General features: G+C 34.4%; 1 long non-coding RNA gene across 1 annotated transcript; it reads left to right on the forward strand.

The window, feature by feature from the left end:
* The first annotated feature begins 487 nt into the window (after window positions 1-487).
* On the forward strand, window positions 488-17,934 carry LOC136273811 (uncharacterized). Its single transcript, XR_010712062.1, has 5 exons — window positions 488-1,107; window positions 1,531-1,648; window positions 10,763-10,921; window positions 16,988-17,790; window positions 17,843-17,934. It is a non-coding gene; the product is annotated as an uncharacterized lncRNA (long non-coding RNA).
* The last annotated feature ends 1,706 nt before the right edge of the window (window positions 17,935-19,640 follow it).

Consider the following 19,640-nt stretch of genomic DNA (forward strand, 5'->3'; position numbering starts at 1 on the left):
TCGTAGAAGGGCCTATTTTTTCGTGAAAAGCTAGCGTAAAATATTTTTCCTTCTACTTATTATATATAAATCGATATGTCTATGTATATTCTATTCTAAAACTTCGAAAAAACTCAATAAATTCTGTTTATTCATACAGGAAATTTTTGAATCAGTCTGTCTTCCTTGAACATTTGTTCTTTTTCTCATTTTCCCCTTTAATTTGTACTGTACGTGTTCCTCTGATACTATATCTACATTTGTAAATATTTATACATATAATATATAATTATATGTACCTCTGTGCCGTCACGTTGACGGTTTGAGTAAATGTCCTTTCTGATATATTTCATTTTATCAAATCAAATGTCCTTCCTGATATATTTCATTAAATCAAATATACAACATGACTACTTTAAAGTATATTTCATTTTATCAAATCAAATATACAACATGACTACTTTAAAGTAGTCATGTTGTATATTTGATTTGATAAAATGAAATATATCAGAAAGGACATAAAGATGAATTGAATTGTAGAATCGCAGTACCAACATCCGCGTCGTGGGTCACTTGCCAGTCGTATCGACGTCTTACTTTGCCTCACGACAGCTGCATAAACAAGTACATGTATTAGTTTCCCCGTTCAGTAGAAGATATTTTTTAGACAACTACTAGAATTAAGCTTATTAAAAATCCGTTGTAACCAAGTGAAGATTGAAATGTCAAAAAAGATCTCTAATAGGAGGGACTGTAACACTTATTGCTGCTCTGGTGAATAAACTGGTATTAATTATAGACTCTTAATTGTTATTTGTTGTTTCAAATAAAGTTGAAAACCCCCCACAAACTTTCATGTATGCTAAGCCCTTACAATATGTGATAGTTAATTGTTTATGATTTTAATATGTTTGACACCTGTTCTGTCTGGATTCCACTGATTCCGTGGTCAATGGTTGATTGCTCAGCAAGTGTGTCCATGATGATCGCTCACCGCTTGGTGGACCTCAATGTCCACGTGACCTAGAGCAAGGACCACGCACTGTTCTGAGCAGTCTTCGGGGGACAGGACACGGTCTACCAGAACAGGATCGATTTAAATCATAGAAGTGGAAAAACATTCAAAAGGTACGTAAATTTTCAAATATTTCTGCACTAAATGCTCGCTCTTTTATGTCGTTTGACGATTTATTTTTGCGTTTAACAGTCGATCTGTACAATAATCAAAAGCTTTTTCATTCTTGGAATATGGTATTTGTTTATATAAGAATTTATAAAACAGATTTAGAATCGATACATCAAACTTTTTCAAGGGTGTTCGAGGGCTAATTTTGCCGGTGAGATCAAGTGCTTATTTCCGTCAACTTTACTCGGTGAATCTAATAGGTTTAAATTTTCCCGGGGTTGGGGGGGGGGGTTATATACGAATCTCTCGACACACCTCTCTAGATCCGCGCATGCAGCTATCGTCTCTTTGAATGCGCTATTAACTTTTTTGTATATAAAATAATTTCTTTTATTTACACTGCCTTTCTTTCATATTACATGTAGAAGAAATTCCTTATTCTTTCCCCACCTGTGCTCATGCTGACAAATCATGCTGGGAAATCCTTTTCAACGAATACTCCTTAAAAAGGAAACAATATTAATGCAACCCGGTTCTTCAATGGTAAGTTACATTACTCAGCTGTTGCTTTAAATACATGCACTTATAATCTGAACGGTAGCATCAGATGGGGTTAGGGAAGGAGACGGGGGTGGGGGGGGATTCCATCAATTATTTTCGAAACAATTTTTTCTATTGATTAAACAGCTGTTAAATATATACATGTAGCCTATAGGCCTCGCCCATGCATTAATATTAGGATTTTGAAGTTGATCGGCAAATTTCGTTTATTTTTTGCTTGTAAAGATCCATGGTAGTTTTGCCCCCCCCCCCCCTCTTTTCAAAGACAATGCTACGTGTGTCTGATAATTTAAACCCATATTGTATTTATTAAAACGGAATGTATAGCAAACATGTGGTAAGTGAACTTCTATACACAGCTAATGCCTAAGTTGGGACATGTTTAAACGTCAACAGGGAAAAAAAACCAGAGAGAAAACAAATTTTCAAATTCAAAAGTTTCTTACCTCTGAGGGTGCCGTCTGAGAGCCCAAAAATTTAAATGAGTTGTCAAACTAGACACACATAATAAAAGTATATTTTTTTAAAATAGATCTTGAATCCACCTAGCCTCCCCAGCAATCACCCCCCCCCCCCCAAATGCAATATCATTTTATCTTTTGTAGAATTCAATAATTATTTGATTAAATACATCCCTTACACCAATATCTAAACCAGTTCAAATTTTCAGGACATCTACTGTACGTAGAATAATCTACATGTGGTATGAAATACAAAATTTAATGTCTTAATCAAATAAAAAAAATTCTCAGATAGGCCATTTTCCCTCTTACAAATGCATATTGATCCAAATTTGATTACCAATTACTTGCTGTTTGTTTAATCATCAATAATTATAACTTATGGTATTTTAAAGGTTAGCTTATTTTTTTTTTTGGGGGGGGGGGGGAAATTAACTCTATAAAAAATGTAATATTAAGAATAACTCTACGTGATGAACTTACAATATTCGTTGATAGATTTAAAGCACTTTATTAATATTATTGATGTTGGATGACAAATCTTGTGGGGGTTCTACATGTACCCCCTCATCCTCCTAACTACATTGTATAACCATATTTTATTAAGGTCTTCCGTTTCCAACGGAAGACCTTATAGTGATTGTAATGTTTCTTTTTATTATTAAGGTCTTCCGTTTCCAACGGAAGACCTTATAGTGATTGTAAGGTTTTTTAAGGTCTTCCGTTTCCAACGGAAGACCTTATAGTGATTGTAAGGTTTTTTATTATTATTATTTTTTTTTTTCCTTTTTTTTGTCCACAAGATTTCTCGGAGATGGCAGGATAGATTTTTATGAAATTTTCTGGAATGAAAGACAATGATAATATCTCTAGGCGTTTTTTTCATTTTTTCAAAATTCATTTCCGATCGTCCGTTTCCTGTCCCGCATTGAAAAAGCTTGTCACCTCGAGATCTCAAAAACGGTAAAGTTTTGAACACCCAAACTTTGTTGGATGATAGACCTATAGTTGTAGATGTGTTTAAACTATTTTGTTTTGTTCGGCGTAACTTCCGGTCGTCACCGGAAGCACTTCAAAAATAATTATTTTTTCGCATTGAATTTTTTTTTCTATAGAATAAACATAAAACTATAATTCTATACATAAGTTATCTATGCGATGTTATATCAACAAAAAAATTCTACTTCCGGTGAGATATCTCAATTATCTCAGGTAGCTTTTTTTAAACACATTTTGTACCCGCAAGATCTCAGAAACTATAAATGATCAAATCATGAAACTTTCATGAATGATAGACATTTGATTGAAGATATGTTTAACCGGTTTCATTTTGTCTTCCGTCACTTCCGGTCCACACAGGAAGAGTTAAAAAAAATCAAGCTGTTTATAAGTTTAACTGGTTTTTTTTGATATTTTAAGCTTTTTTAATTAAAAATTATGTACAAAAGGCAAGTATACAAGAATAATTAATACAATTTACACTGCGCACTTCCGTTTGTCCGTTTCCTGTCCCGAGACAAAAAACCTAATTTCGACGAGATCATAAAAACGGTAACAATTTGAACAACCAAACATTGTGGGATGATAGATCTCTGTATGTACATGGGTTCACATTAGTTTGTTTTATCCGGCGTAACTTCCGGTCGTCACAGGAAGTACACCCAATTTTGATTTTTTTAAAATATTTGGTTAATTAGCATGGAAGTAACATTTCAGCTGTAGAAATACAAAAGGTCATATACACATTATAAATAAACAACAAAAAGTTCTACTTCCGGTGAGACATCTCAAATATCTCAGGTAGCCTTCTTTTAAAAAAACAAAGTACCCACAAGATCTCAGAAACTGTTAGAGATCAAAAAACAAATTTATATGTATAATTAACATTTGATTGAACATGTGTTTAACGGGTTTCATTTGGTCGTACGTCATTTCCGGTTCTCACTTGAAGCGTTCAAGGAATAGAAGTTTTTTTTAAACTTTAGATTTGTTTTAATATTTTACTTAATTTGATGAACAGAAACGTACCGTAGGTAAATGTACTAAAATATCTACTTTTAATTTCTTAAATCACTTCCGTTTGTTCGTTTCCGGTACCGAGACTAAAAACCTTTTTTTAAAGAGATATTATAACTTACAAAAACTTGAACATCAAAACTTCGAGGAAAGACAAAACAATGTATGAAGATATGTTTACTATATTCTGTATGATCCGGCGTATCTTCCGGTCGTCACAGAAAGTACTCAAAAATTGACATTTTGTCTTTTTGTTTTTTTTTTATTTCTTTGGAATTCCTTTACAGTATATGTTATATCCATTTTCTGTGTACAAGAGAAACTGACTTTTTGTACAGATTAATACATGAGGAACGGAAGACCTTTTTGTTGCTATAGCAACAAGAGTCTAGTTATTATTATTATTTTTTTTTTTCCTTTTTTTGTCCACAAGAGTTCTCGGAGATGGCTGGATAGATATTTTTGAAATTTTCTGGAATGAAAGACAATGATAGTATCTCTAGGCGTTTTTTTCATTTTTTCAAAATTCATTTCCGGTCGTGCGTTTCCTGTCCCGCGTTGAAAAAGCTTGTCACCTCGAGATCTCAAAAACGGTAAAGTTTTGAACACCCAAACTTTGTGGGATGATAGACCTATAGCTGTAGATGTGTTTAAACTATTTTTTTTTGTTCGTCGTAACTTCCGGTCGTCACCGGAAGCACTTCAAAAATTATTATTTCTACGCAATAAATTTCTTTTCCATAGAATAAACATAAAACTATAATTCTATACATAAGTTACCTATGCGATGTTATATCAACAAAAAAATTCTACTTCCGGTGAGATATCTCAATTATCTCAGGTAGCTTTTTAAAAACACAATTTGAACCCGCGAGATCTCGGAAACTATAAGCGATCAAGACACGAAACTTTCATGGATGATAGACATTTGATTGAAGATGTGTTTAACCGGTTTCATTTTGTCTTCCGTCACTTCCGGTCCATACCGGAAGAGTTAAAAAAATCGAGCTGTTTATCAGTTTAACTGTTTTCCTTTGATATTTTTTAGTTAAATAAATGAAAAATAATGTACAAATGGCAAGTATACAAGAAATATTGAATACAATTCAGATTGAACACTTCCGTTTGCCCGTTTCCTGTCCAGAAACCATAAACCTTATTTCAACGAGATCTCAAAAACAGTAACGACTTGAACATCCATACTTTGTGGGATGATAGACCTATGTATGTACATGTGTTAACACTATTTTGTTTTATCCGGCGTAACTTCCGGTCGTCACAGGAAGTACACCCAATTTTGATTTTTTTTAAATATTTTGGTTATTTAGCATTGAAGTAACATTTAGCTATAGAAATACAAAAAGTCATCTACACATGGTAAAAAAAAGTTCTACTTCCCGTGAGACATCTCATATATCTCAGATAGCTTTCTTTTTTAAAAACAAAGTATAAATAAGATCTCAGAAACTGTGATAGATCAAGACACAAAGCTTATATATATTATATCCATTTTCTGTTTACAAGATAACTGGATTTATTGTGCAGATTAATACATGAGGAACGGAAGACCTTTTTGTTGCTATAGCAACAAGAGTCTAGTTATTATTCTTATTTTTTTCCCCGATTTTCTCAGAGATGACTGGATATATTTCCTTGAAATTTTCAGGAATAGTAGGAAATGGTAAACACTAGGGACGTTTTTTTCATTTTTTCAAAAATAATTTCCGGTCGTCCGTTTCCTGTCCCACAACAAAAAAGCTTGTCACCTCAAGATCTCAAGAATGGTAAAGACTTGAACAACGAAACTTTGTACGATAATAGACCTGTGTATGTAGATGTGTTTAAACTATTTTGTTTTGTTCGTCGTTACTTCCGGTCGTCACCGGAAGCACTTCAAAAATAGTCATTTCACGTAATAAATTTATTTTCCACAAATTAAATATATAAGTATAAATCTACACATACGTTATCTATGCAATTTTAAATCAACAAAAAAATTCTACTTCCGGTGAGATATCTCAATCATCTCAGGTAGCTGTTTTAAAACACATTTTGTACCCGCGAGATCTCAGAAACTATAAGTGATCAAGGCCCAAAACTTTCATGGATGATAGACATTTGATGGAAAATGTGTTTAACCGGTTTCGTTTTGTCTTCCGTCACTTCCGGTCCACACAGGAAGAGTTCAAACAAATCGAGCTGTTTATCAGTTAAACTTTTTGTCTTTGATATCTGTAGTGTGCTCGATGAACAATAAAATGAAAAGGACAAGTATACAAAAAATAACTAATAAAATTTACATTAAGCACTTCCGTTTGTCCGTTTCCTGTCCCGAAACAAAAAACCTTGATTCCTAGAGATCTCAAAAACGGTGACAACTTGAACAATAAAACTTTGTGGGATGATAAACGAATGTATGTACATGTGTTTACAATATTCTGTTTTGTTCGGCGTAACTTCCGGTCGTCACCGGAAGCTCTTCAAAAATAACTATTTTTACGACTTAAATTCTTTTGCCATAGAATAGATATATAAGTATAAATCTATACATAGGTTAACAATGCAATGTTATATCAACAAAAAAATTCTACCTCCGGTGAGATATCTCAAATATCTCAGGTAGCTTTTTTGAAACTCATTTTGTACAAACAAGTTCTCAGAAACTATAGGTGATCAAAGCACAAAACGTTCATGAATGATAGACATTATATTGAAGATATGTTTAACCGGTTTCATTTTGTCTTCCTTCACTTCCGGTCCACACAAGAGGAGTTCAAACAAATCGAACTTTTTATTAGTTTAACTGTTTTTCATTGATATTTGTAGTGACTTCGATGAACAATAATGTACAAAAGACAAGTATACAAGAAATATTTAATACAATTTACATTGAACGCTTCCGTTGGTCCGTTTCCTGTCCCGAGACAAAAAACCTTATTTCGACGAGATCTCATAAATGATGTCGACCTGAACAATCAAACTTTGTGGGATGATAGACCTATATATGTACATTTTTTTTTTTTAACTTTTTTATTTTGTTCGGCGTAACTTCCGGTTGTCACCGGAAGCACTACAAATAATATATTTTTTCTTTATTTATTTCTTTTACATGGAATGAATATATCAGTACACAATCTTAGATGTGTCATCTTTATAATGTTAAATTTTCAAATAACTGTTCCTTCCGGTGAGATATCTCAAATATCTCTGTGTAGCTTTCCCTTTTACAAATTTGATGCCCGCAAAATTTTTGTCACTGTAAGTGAATGAAACACAAAGCTTTCATGAATGATAGACATTTGATTGATGATATGTTTAGCGGGTTTTATTTTGTCAACTGCCACTTCCAGTTTTCACCGGAAGGATTCAAATAAATCATATTTTTAACAACCAAACTTTATAACCTGTTTTGTTTAGTTCGGCATTACTTCCGGTCGTCACAGAGAGTACTTCAAAAACTGATTTTTTTTTTCAATCTTGTTGTTTTACATGGAAGTAACGTCTGGATATATCATTTACAATATTTATCATATTAACTATTTTCTCTATGTAAGAGAAGCAATGTCTACGGTTAAATTGATTCATGTATATCAAAACGGAAGACCTTTTTGTTGCTTTTGCAACAAGAGTCTAGTTTAGTTTTATTGTTGTTATTTCGATCTGTACATGTGGGCGTACTTGCAAACATTTACAGTTTTTGTATACACTATACAGTATATTGTATGAGATTGAAGCCATTTGTTCAAATTTTAGAGGTTTCGAATGTTTCGATCTGATTTATAAAATAAGAGTTTGTGAAATTTTTTTTCTTTTTCTGGCAGGCGTTATCTAGTCGGTCATTTTAATTGCTTTATATGTTCTGTGCAATGAACCTGAGAAGAAAATTGGCATTAAACGATTAACATTCTCAATTATGAAGATCTTAATTAGGTCACCTGTGTCACTCAGGTGACCTATTGCCATTGGTCTTTGTCCGTCGTCGTTCATCGTCTGGTCATAATTTTACATTTTTAAAACTTTTCCTTGAAAACTACCATTTTTAGCTTTGTAGATTCAAGTTTGTTTTGAAATCATCATCCCCGGGGGTGGGGGGGGGTGTAGTTGGGAGGCCACAAAAAAGGGATGGGGCAAATTTTTACATAGGAGTTTATAGAGAAAAAACTACTTCTCAACCATTTAGCCAGAAAAGCTGTGAATTAGCATAGTGCATCTTATGATACATATACAGCTGATAGGCTTGAATGCTGAATCTGAGCGATAGGTTTCATATGCTGGAGGAGGTTAAGGGTTTTGGAGGATGTTTATATCCAAGTTATTATTTGTTCTGTCTTTACCAGGCTTAGACGAATAATGCATCTTGTGATACTGATTCAATCGATAAGCTTTGATGCTAAATCTAAGCGATAGGTTTCGGATATGCTGGAGGAGGTTATGTTTTTTGGAGAAGGTCACATGTTTAGGTATTTAATGGTCCTTACTAATTCAAACTTCCTTGGTTGATTAATTAAAGAGCTAGCTCGAGCTTGTTACATAATGATGTCAGTCTTGTTCAAACCTAGCCAGACTTACACATTTAATATAACTAATAATTCAAATATTGGGGTGGCTTCAAATACAGAACTTGATCTTGGTTTTCTTGAAAGTGGAGCAGGTGTTAGTTTTCTGAGTATCAGTAGTTAAATTCAGATTTGTATGTTGGAAATAATTCTGTCCCGACCAACTTTCAAGGTTCATGAAACATAATTAAGGCTAGCTTCAGATACGGTGAGAGCCTGATCTCCATTATCAAGATGCCACAGCACAGGTCTTCGAGGACAGGACTCCCTCCACCCCCTAGATTAGTTGACTCTCCTGCTAGAAAATCCTTAAAAGCATGTTTACACCCTATCTCTTTCCAAATATCTGAAAATTAAAGGAAAATAATCAATTTTTGTGTATCTACTTTATTTATTCAACAAAAATGATATTATCGCAGTTAATACAACATCTTTTAGAGATGTTATGTGTACACCGTTATATGATAAAATTTGAGGAGTCTTTTTGCACGCAAATACGGTACACTGTAAACCAGTTTTCTCTAGTGTATCCTACCACAGTGACAGAAAGATGTTTATTTCCATCACAGTTACTTACCAGAGTGGCATACTTTTCTTATTGAAATGACGGTTGGGGATAGTTTTACAAAATCATTTATTTCAATTAATTTTCAGATATTTGAAATGGGACATGTTGTGTACGTGACTTTAAAGAAATTTTTTATCAAAAATGAGATTCAACTACTCTGGGAGTAGATATTGGGGTTGAAGGTTGGGTGTGGAGGAGGTCCTGTCCTCAAGCATCTGTGTCAAAATGCTGAGAAAAACCTTGTCCTACCTCACTCAAACTTGCTTTATAGATTTGACTTTTGATATGCGTTATATCATTATTCCTATGATATTAAATCAAATAATATATTTTACCATATAACATTGTATCAAATCAATTTATACAATATTGTATTGTATTACATTATACAATATCATATCATATAATACAATATCATGATTATAATAGAATACAATATTAATTATAAATCTTCATACAATGTCATGATACAATATACATTTATTGCATGATTGTGAGGGAAATTTGAAGATTTATTCCTTATGATTTTTCTTGGGAAATAAATCTTCATATTTCCCTCACAATCATACAATCATGCAATGAATTGTTTATTATACCAAACGACAGGTGAGAATAAGAATACATTTAATCGTTTTTCAATTCTAGAAAAGCAATAATGAAGTGAATGTTTAGCGGTTTCTTTCTACTATTATGTCAGTTTTCTGATGTAGATAGGATTTATAACAATATTTTTATTAGATTTAATCATTAATTACATTGTTTGCTCATCCTTGAAGATTTTCATAAGCATTGAATGACAATTCGAAAGGGTGGGATATGATGAAAATATGACAATGACAGGGAAATATGAAGTTTTATTGCCCTGACACATGACTGTCTAGAGCCAATCAGATGCTGCAATATACATGTATAGAATAATCATATTGAGGTATAACGATATCATATTGTATCATGATATTATACAACATTATATTGTATCACATGATATAATATCATATGACACAAAATTATATAATTTGATACAATATTGTATAGTTGTGCAATATTAAGAAATATTGTATCGTACAATTAATACAAGGGTTGTCCAAACAGTTCGTGGACAATTGCGTTTTTGTCAAAAATGTACATTGTTCTAATTTTTATACATATACATTATTATACTCTATATTAGAATATTATAATACATTCCTGATACGTACATGTAATGGCCCGTTATTTTGAATAAAATTACATGTGTCAACAAACTTTTTGGACAACCCTCGTACAATATGAAATTTATTGACAAACCGCATATTAATATGCAATATGTTAATAAAGATAAAAAAACTATGATTTTCATATAATATAATGATAAAGGTGATCTGACAAAGTAGATGACTTGTCTAGGTGAGCTCTGTAATCTTGGATTGCTTTTGTTTCTGTTTATTTAATTTTTTTTGTGTGTGAAAAATGTTCTTTTTTTCCTTTTAATGGAAACCATGTTGATTCATCAAAGGAAGATGTTGAATGAAGGAAAACAACCACCACTTCCATCATCATCATCATCATCAACAACAACAACAACAACATCATCAGAATAATCATCATCAACAGCAGAATCATCAGCAGCAGAAGTTTCGACATCAAGTTTTTACAACATGTACTTTTATCTTCAGTAAGTTATCATTTAAAAAAAATACTTACACATGTATTATACCCCGTCTCTGGCTCCTATTCGAATCACTTTCTGCCAATTTTCCTAATAAACACACATGATCATGCATGTCAGTTAAGAACAACTGAAATCATGATTATGCAAACAGCCATATAGATTTTTTGTTTGACATATGTCCCCTTTTTAGCTCACCGAGACGAAGTCGTGGGAGCTTATAGTTATACCCTGTCAGCATCTGGACCTGGTTAAAGTGTTTTTTGCAGGTCCTTTATCTAAGTTATTACTTGTCCTTTCTTGACCAAACTTGCATAGGTGATGCAACTGGACCAACTTATGGACTTGAATGACTTGGATGCTGAATCTGGGCCATGAATTTCAGATGCTGGGGGAGGTTATGGTGTTTCGAACAGGTTAAAGTTTTTGGTGCAGGTGCCCTTTCGATAGTCATTTCTAACATACTACCAGTCCTAACTTCACCAAACTTATCTTATAATACTGATGCACTTGACAGGCTCGAATGCTGAATTTGAGACAATTTTTTGGAGCAGATGCCCTCTGGTGAATATATTTAAGTTACTACTGGTCCTAACTTCCCAAACTTGCATTAATGTTGCGCCTCATGATATTGATGCACTTGACTTGCTTGAATACTGAATCTGATCGAGCCATAGGTTTCAGATGCTGAATGGTGATAGATTTGATCACGCCCCGACCGAAATTATCACCTCATTATATTCAAAGAATGATTCGTTATTACTTATATTCATATAATTTTAAGCCATCATACAATTAAATCTTTAACTATAAATAAGCAAACCCTGCCGGCGCCTCAATTTGGCGTCATTTGTATTATGGGTTATACATGTATAGTACAAAATCGATACGTAGAGTTATCACAGACAAAGACACTGGATGATGTAAATATATCTTATTTAATACTGGTCCTATCTTTACCAAACTTGCATGGATGGTGCCTCTTATAACACTGATCCCTTTGACAGACTTGAAGGCTGAATCTGAGCCATAGGTTTTGGATGCTTGATGGGTTCAGTTTTTTAGAACAGGTCACATTTTTAATAGATATTGATAGTACTATTACAAACTTGCATAGTTGATTTAACTATTATATAAGTGAATTGCAGAGGTAGCTTAAGATGCAGAGCCTGACCTCCATTATCATGGATGCTAAAAAAAAACCTCCTACCTCACTCAAATTTTCTTGTTAGACATGTTTGTTCTGAAATGATATTACATGATTCCTATGATATAGTATTGTATGATATGATATACTATACTGTTTTATATGATACAATATTATATCATAAATTATATTGTAAAATTATTATGATACGAGAGGAATTTGTATATGATATGATATTGCATCATGATATTGTAATGAAAAGTATTATATATTATGTTGTTATATTCAGTGCTATATTCTCACTATATAACTCTAAATAGACAAATGATCAATAATTGTAATTTTAGCTTGAACGAAAAATATTGACAGGTCAATATTTTTTAAATATTGACCGACTAGGAATAATATCTAGAGAACATTCCCTCTATTTCAAATAATTGCCTCTGATTTTTTTATTTCTAAACGGTGACGTAAATTAATCTTCGCAACTCCAAAACAAGGTGACGTTATGATATTGTCAGTTATTGAAGGCAAGTAATTTAAAACAACAAACGCACAATGCAACAGTTTGTTATCATAACGGGGATATGGAATTGTGAAGTAAAATCAGGTAAAACATCTTTAGCTTATTTCCTACGGAAGGTGGAATATCACCAGTGACCTTTTGATGCCGGCGATTTTTTGGAAATAAACTTTGCGCAAAATTAAATTCGTGAATTCTATGTTGAGCCAAGAAAATTACGGAAATCTGTTTTCAAATTCTTTCTTGATTTTTGGTTTGTTCCTTCAAAAAACAAAACAAATTTTGTCTCGGGTTGAGGGCAACATTGATTATATTAGCCCCCTTGGGACGAATATATTGCCTTCCGCTTTGTGTCGGGCATTATTTTGTCCCTCAGGGGCTAATATAATAAATGTTGCCCTCAACCCTAGTCAATATTTGTATAATACAATATTGTATAATATGATATTGTATTATATATTTTTGTATCACATGGTATTGTATCACGTGATATTGTATCATTTGATATTATACAATGTTGTATCAAATTATATCTTATATTTCATATTATACAAATATACAATACTACAATATTTTTATTACTCTAGCATACAATATAATATCATATATTACAATATTATGTGCTATATGGATATTGTATCATATGATACTATTTTTGTACTATATGATTCTATATTGTATTATATATCAAATGATATATATACTGTATAATATATAATATACAATATTAAACTATATTATTATTATGATATAGATTCTATATGTATGGTGGCATATCTCTGTCCCTTTTGTGCAAGTTATTTTTCTATCAAGTATGTTGACATGCAAGATAGTTATCTCAACATGCAACCTAACTATGTTGACATGCAAGAAAATTGCAATCAAATAAGAATTATGAAAATTCCCAAAAAATCTCAAATATCGCCAGCATGTGACATCCAATATGGTGGCATATCTCTGCCCCTTGTGTGAAAGTTATTTTTCTATCAAATTTGTCAACATGTAAGATAATTATGTCAACATGCAACATAATTATGCTGACATGCAAGAAAATTGCAATCATGAAAGAATTATACAAAATCTCAAAAAATCTCAAATATTGCCCACCTGTGACATCCAAGATGCTAGATACTACCTTTTTATGTCAAGTAAATTATTTATGTTAACATGCAAGATATTTATGCTGACATGCAACTTATTTATGTCAACATGCAACTTATTTATGTCGAGATGCAACTTATTTATGTCAACATGCAACTTACTTATGTTGACATGCGAGATGAATATGTTCACATCAACTTAACTTTGTTTACATGCAAGATAAATATGTTGACATGCAACTTATAAGTTGTTTGTCAACATATCTAAGTTGCATGTCGACATAAATAAGTTGGATGTTGACATAAAGACGCTGCATGTTGACATAAATAAGTTGCATGATGACATCAATAGGTTGCGTATATAGCATCTTGGATGTCACATGTTGGCGATATTTTAGATTTTTTATAACTTTTATTTGATTCCAGTTTTCTTTCATGTCAACCTAGTTATGTTGCATGTTGACATAACAATCTTGCATGTCAACATATTTATCTTGCATGTCAACATAACTAATAGAAAAATAACTTGCACACAAGGGGCAGAGATATGCCACCATAATCCAAGATGCTAGATGCTACTTATTTATGTCAACATGCAAGAAAAATATGCTGACATCAAACTTATCTATGTCAACCTGCAACCTGGTTATGTTCACATGCTACTTATTTATGTCGACATGCAACTTAGTTATGTTCACATGCTACTAATTTATGTCAACATGCAACTTAGTTATGTTCACATGCAACTTAGTTATGTTCACATGCTACATATTTATGTCAACATGCAACTTAATTATGTTGACATGCAAGACAAATATGTTGACATCAAACTTAAGTTGCATGTAAACATAAATATGTTGCATGTCAACATAATTATCTTGCATGTTAATATAACTTAGTTGCATGTTGACATGAATAAGTAGCATGTCAACATATTTATCTTGCATGTTAACATAAATAAGTTGCATGTCGACATAAATAAGGAGCATTTAGCATCTTGGGTGTCACACGTTGGCGATATTTAAAATTTTTTAAAGATTTTTTATAATTCTTATTTTATTGCAATTTTCTTGCATGTCAGCATAGTTATGTTGCATGTTGACATAATTATCTTGTATGTCAACGTACGAATCTTGCATGTCGACATATTTGATAGAAAAATAACTCGCACACAAGGGGCAGAGGTATGCAACCATATGTACAATAACATGATACTATATTGTATCATAAATTTCATGATATTGTATTATGTGATCAAATACTATATTGTGTAACATGATACAATAACCTATCATATTATGTGATACAGTATCATATCTTGATACAATGTCATATCATATGTAACAATGCCATATTGTATCATTATATTTAACAGTATTTTATTGTTTCATTTGATATATATTGTATAGTATCATAGGATGACGTATCATGTTTTATATTGTAGTGAATATAAACATTGTATCTTATAATACGATATGAAATTAACATGTTACTATCAAACAATTTTTGTAACATATGATATATACAATATGGTGTCAAAACAGTATCCATGAATATCCAAGATCATAAACAATGATTTTCATATAATATAATAAAGGTGGTCTCATAAAGGTGATGCCTTGTCTTGGTGAGCTTTGTAATCTGTGATTACCTATGTTTATTCATCAAGTGCAAATACCAGTGTTTTCCCAAGCATGATTCGCCTAGGTAATTTTTTTATCCACAATTAAATTTTATGCAAAACATTGTTTATTGATTTTTCACCTACGCCAAGCATTTAGAGGAAATGGACATGATTTATTAGATATCAATATCATGCATCTATTCACATCAAATTTTAAACTCTTCAGTGCATTACTTGCAACCAAAATAGATTTTCTACTTTTCCTAAAAAAATACCAAAAAAAATCGTATACAAAAATTAAGGGCATATATTCTTCTTTGAACAATGCAATCTTGCTTCAAAAATGATACTCTAACGATTCATAAGATAAAATTTTGGTGTAGCATTCCACCTTAAATATTTCACAGCCATAATATTTTGAACCCAATTTTTTATAGGAGGGGTTCAATATTTCGCCGCAAAGTACTGAACCTGGGTTTAAAATATCGCATAATATTTTGAAAATTTTTAGAGTATCAAAATATCATATGACACTGGCTTCTTGAATAGTCATATTCACCAGACCCTTAGGAATGCAATTAAATTGTATATTATAAATTAATCTTTTCTGTATTCATAGTTTGTGAAGGAGGATATTTGTATTAAGGTGGAATAACACATCATCACAACATGGCTGACCTCTGATTGAAACAACATTTATTGTTTTAAAAACGATTTTATTGACGGTAACATACTCCATAGCCGAGTGGATAAAGTGTCGGGCTTATGATCCGTACATCCGGAGTTCGAATACCGCAGGGGTTTTTGTTGTTGCTTAGTGAATTGAGTTTTTTAGATACCCGGTATTCATTTTTTTATCCTCAAATTGCCAATTTTTCACTTATTTGACCTATGTACAGTCTATTTATCTTTATATTTTTCATAATAAAAAAAATTTTCTGTTAATTTGAGTGACTTTCAGGTGTAAAATATAAATTCTTTTAATGATGCTTCATATCAATATATACGCTTCATAGGGTGTACCGGGGCTTAAATTTTTGGTAAACACAATGAAACATCATGATTTAAACCACCATTTTCTATAAAATATGAAGGATAAAAGTAACAAATCTCGGAGTTTTGTCCATTTTTGACTAATGAAATATATATATAGAATGCCCATAGTCTCTCCAAAAACGACATTAAACAAGCTCTTGATCTAATTAAAATGATGTCAAATTGAATATAGAGGTACCGGGATTACTTTTCCTGTGATTAAATATAGAATGTCAAAATATTGTTTTATTTTCTACATAATTCTTTAAAAGACGTAAAATATGGGAAAAGATTCATCAAATCAATTATGAAGTCATAATGGTTCTAGCACCAAAAAGATAGTCTTGAATCATTTACTAGATCTTGACCTTAATTTTTTCATTATGAGAAATTAGCAATATGTATTTAACAATGAAATTCTAGATACAGTTGAACTTCGATATCTCGAACACTGATATCTTAAATACAATGGATATGTCGAAGTTATTTGTAAGTCCCAACTACTTACTTTTTAAGTAATTTACTCTCGATATCTCGAATACTCGGATATCTTGAAGTTTTTAAACAGTCCCATCTAGCTTGAGATAATGAAGTTTCACTGTATATTCATTTACTTGATTATTCATGTTCATTACAATTGTAGTTACCCAAAAGAATCAGGCATTGGAACCTATAGTGGAGCATCAAGAATAACCAGTACATGTACAAAGGATTCATTAGGGTTAAATTGTGTTTTAATGTTTCAATTCTTGACAAAAATATAGACTTGCCGTTAAACTCCAATATTAAATAGCTATGGAGCTTAGAAAATAATCCAAAAGACTGTACTGTAGTTTGTTTTAGACTTGGATATTTATATGTTTGAAGTTATTTTAATAAAGTTTTTGTTTTGTTGTTATCTTTTCACTCTTACTGTAAATTCCTTATTTGATGTGAGTACTTAATTCCACGATTCCACTGTTTTGTATCAAATAGCAAGGATATAATCATGATCACCAATTTTTTGCGTTAATTTCTTATAGTTCAAAAGTGTTTGAAAAATAAAAGCAAGACTTGCGAGGGTTGCTTCTTGCGATTTTACGTGGAAATTAATTCCTCACGTTTATTGAGGAATTTACAGTACTCTCAGTTGCCGCACTCTTCCCCTTTCACTCGCATCAACTCTTCCTCTCTGTTACTCTCTCTCCCACTCTTTCAGTGGGTGAGTGAGAAAGGAAGAGAGTAGGGGAGAGTGAATTGAGAGAGAAAGGAGGGGGGGGGGGGTGAGAGAGTGAGGTGAGAGAGTGGGGAGTGAGGTGAAAGAGTAGGTAGCGAGGTGAGAATGGGGGAATGAGGTGAGAGAGTGGGGGAATGAGGTGAGAGCGAGTGGGGAGTAAGGTGAGAGAGAGTGGGGAGTGAGAGCAGAGTGAGTAGAGAGGGGGGAGTAAGGTGAGAGTGGGGAGTGAGGTGAGAGAAAGAAAGTGGAGAGTGAGGTGAGAGAAAGAAAGTGGAGAGTGAGGTGAGAGAAAGAAAGTGGAGAGTGAGGTGAGAGAGTGGGGAGTAAGGTGAGAGAGAGAGTGAGGAGAGAGTGTGGGGAGTCAGGTGGGGGGAGAGAGTGTGGGGAGTAAGGCAAGAGACAGAGAGGAGTAAGGTGAGAGAGAGTGGGGAGTCAGGTGGGGGGGGAGAGAGTTGGGGAGTGAGAGAGAGAGAGGAAAATGAGGTGAAAGAGGGTGGGGAGTGAGGTGAGAGTTGGGAGTGAGGTGAGAGAGAGTGGGGAGTGAGGTGAGAGAGAGTGGGAGTGAGGTGAGAGCAAGTAAGTGGGGAATGAGGTGTGAGAGTTGTGAGTGAAAGAGAGTATAGTGAGAGAGTGTGGGGAGTGAGGTGAGAGAGAGTGTGGGGAGTGAGGTGAGAGCAAGTGGGTGTGAGGTGATAGAGAGTGGGGAGTGAGGTGAGAGTGGGGAGTGAGTGAGAGTTGGGAGTGAGGTGAGAGAGTGGGGAGTGAGGTGAGAGAGATAGTGGGAGTGAGGTGAGAGAGTGGGGAATGAGAGAGAGAGGGAATGAGGTGAAAGATGGTGGGGAGTAAGGTGAGAGCGAGTTGGGATGAGGTGAGAGAGTGTGGGGAGTGAGGTGAGATAGTGTGGAATGAGAGGGAGAGGGGAGTGAGGTAAGAGAGAAAATGGGAGTGAGGTTAGAGAGTGGGGAATGAGAGAGGTGAGTGAGGTGAGAGAGAGAGTGGGGAGTGAGGTGAGAGAGTGTGGAATGAGAGGGAGAGGGGAGTGAGGTGAGAGAGATAGTGGGAGCGAGGTGAGAGAGTGGGGAATGAGAGAGAGAGAGGGAAATGAGGTGAAAGGGGGTCGGGAGTGAGGTGAGAATGAGTTGGGATGAGGTGAGAGTGTGGGGAGTGAGTGAGAGAAAGTGTGGGGAGTGAGGTGAGAGATTGTGGAATGAGAGGGAGAGAGAGTGGGGAGTGAGGTGACAGAGATAATGGGAGTGAGGTAAGAGTGGGGAATGAGAGAGGGGAGTGAGGTGGAGGAGTGAGGTGAGAGAGAGTGGGTGAGTGAGCTGAGAGCGTGGGGAGTGAGAGAGAAAGGGGGAGTGACGAGAGAGTGGGGGAGTAAAGTGAGGTGGGAGTGAGGTGAGAGAGTGTGGAATGAGAGGGAGAGGGGAGTGAGGTGAGAGAGTGTGGGGAGTGAGGTGAGAGAGTGGGGGAGTATGGTAAGGTGAGAGAGGGGGAGTGAGGTGTGAGAGAGAGTGGGAAGTGAGATGAGAGAGTGGTGAGAGAGAATGGGAAGTGAGGTGAGAGAGTGGGGAATGAGAGAAAGAGAGAGGGGGAGTGAGGTGTGAGAGAGAGTGGGAAGTGAGGTGAGAGAGTGGGGAGTGAGGTGATAGAGTGGGGAATGAGAGAGAGAGGGGGAGTGAGGTGAAAGAGAGTGGAGGAGTGAGGTGAGAAAGTGGGGGAGTAAGGTGAGAGAGTGGGGAGTGAGATGAGAGAGAGAATGGGAATGAGGTGAGAGCGATCGGGGGGAGAGAGAGAGTGAGGTGAGAATGGGGAGTGAGGTGAGAAAGTGGGGGAGTAACGTGAGAGAGAGTGGGGAGTGAGATGAGAGTGGGGAGTGAGATGAGAGAGAGAATGGGAATGAGGTGAGAGGGGAGTGAAGTGAGAGTGTGGGCAGTGAGGTGAGAGAGAGTGTGGGGAGTGAGGTGAGAGCGAATTGGTGATTGAGGTGAGAGAGAGTGGGGAGTGAGGTGAGAGAGTGGGGGAGTGAGGTGAGAGAAAGTGGGGAGTGAGGTGAAAGAGAGAGATAGTGGTGATTGAG

The sequence above is a fragment of the Magallana gigas genome, chromosome 3 (assembly GCF_963853765.1).
Source record: "Magallana gigas chromosome 3, xbMagGiga1.1, whole genome shotgun sequence".
Taxonomy (NCBI): Eukaryota; Metazoa; Mollusca; class Bivalvia; order Ostreida; family Ostreidae; genus Magallana; species Magallana gigas.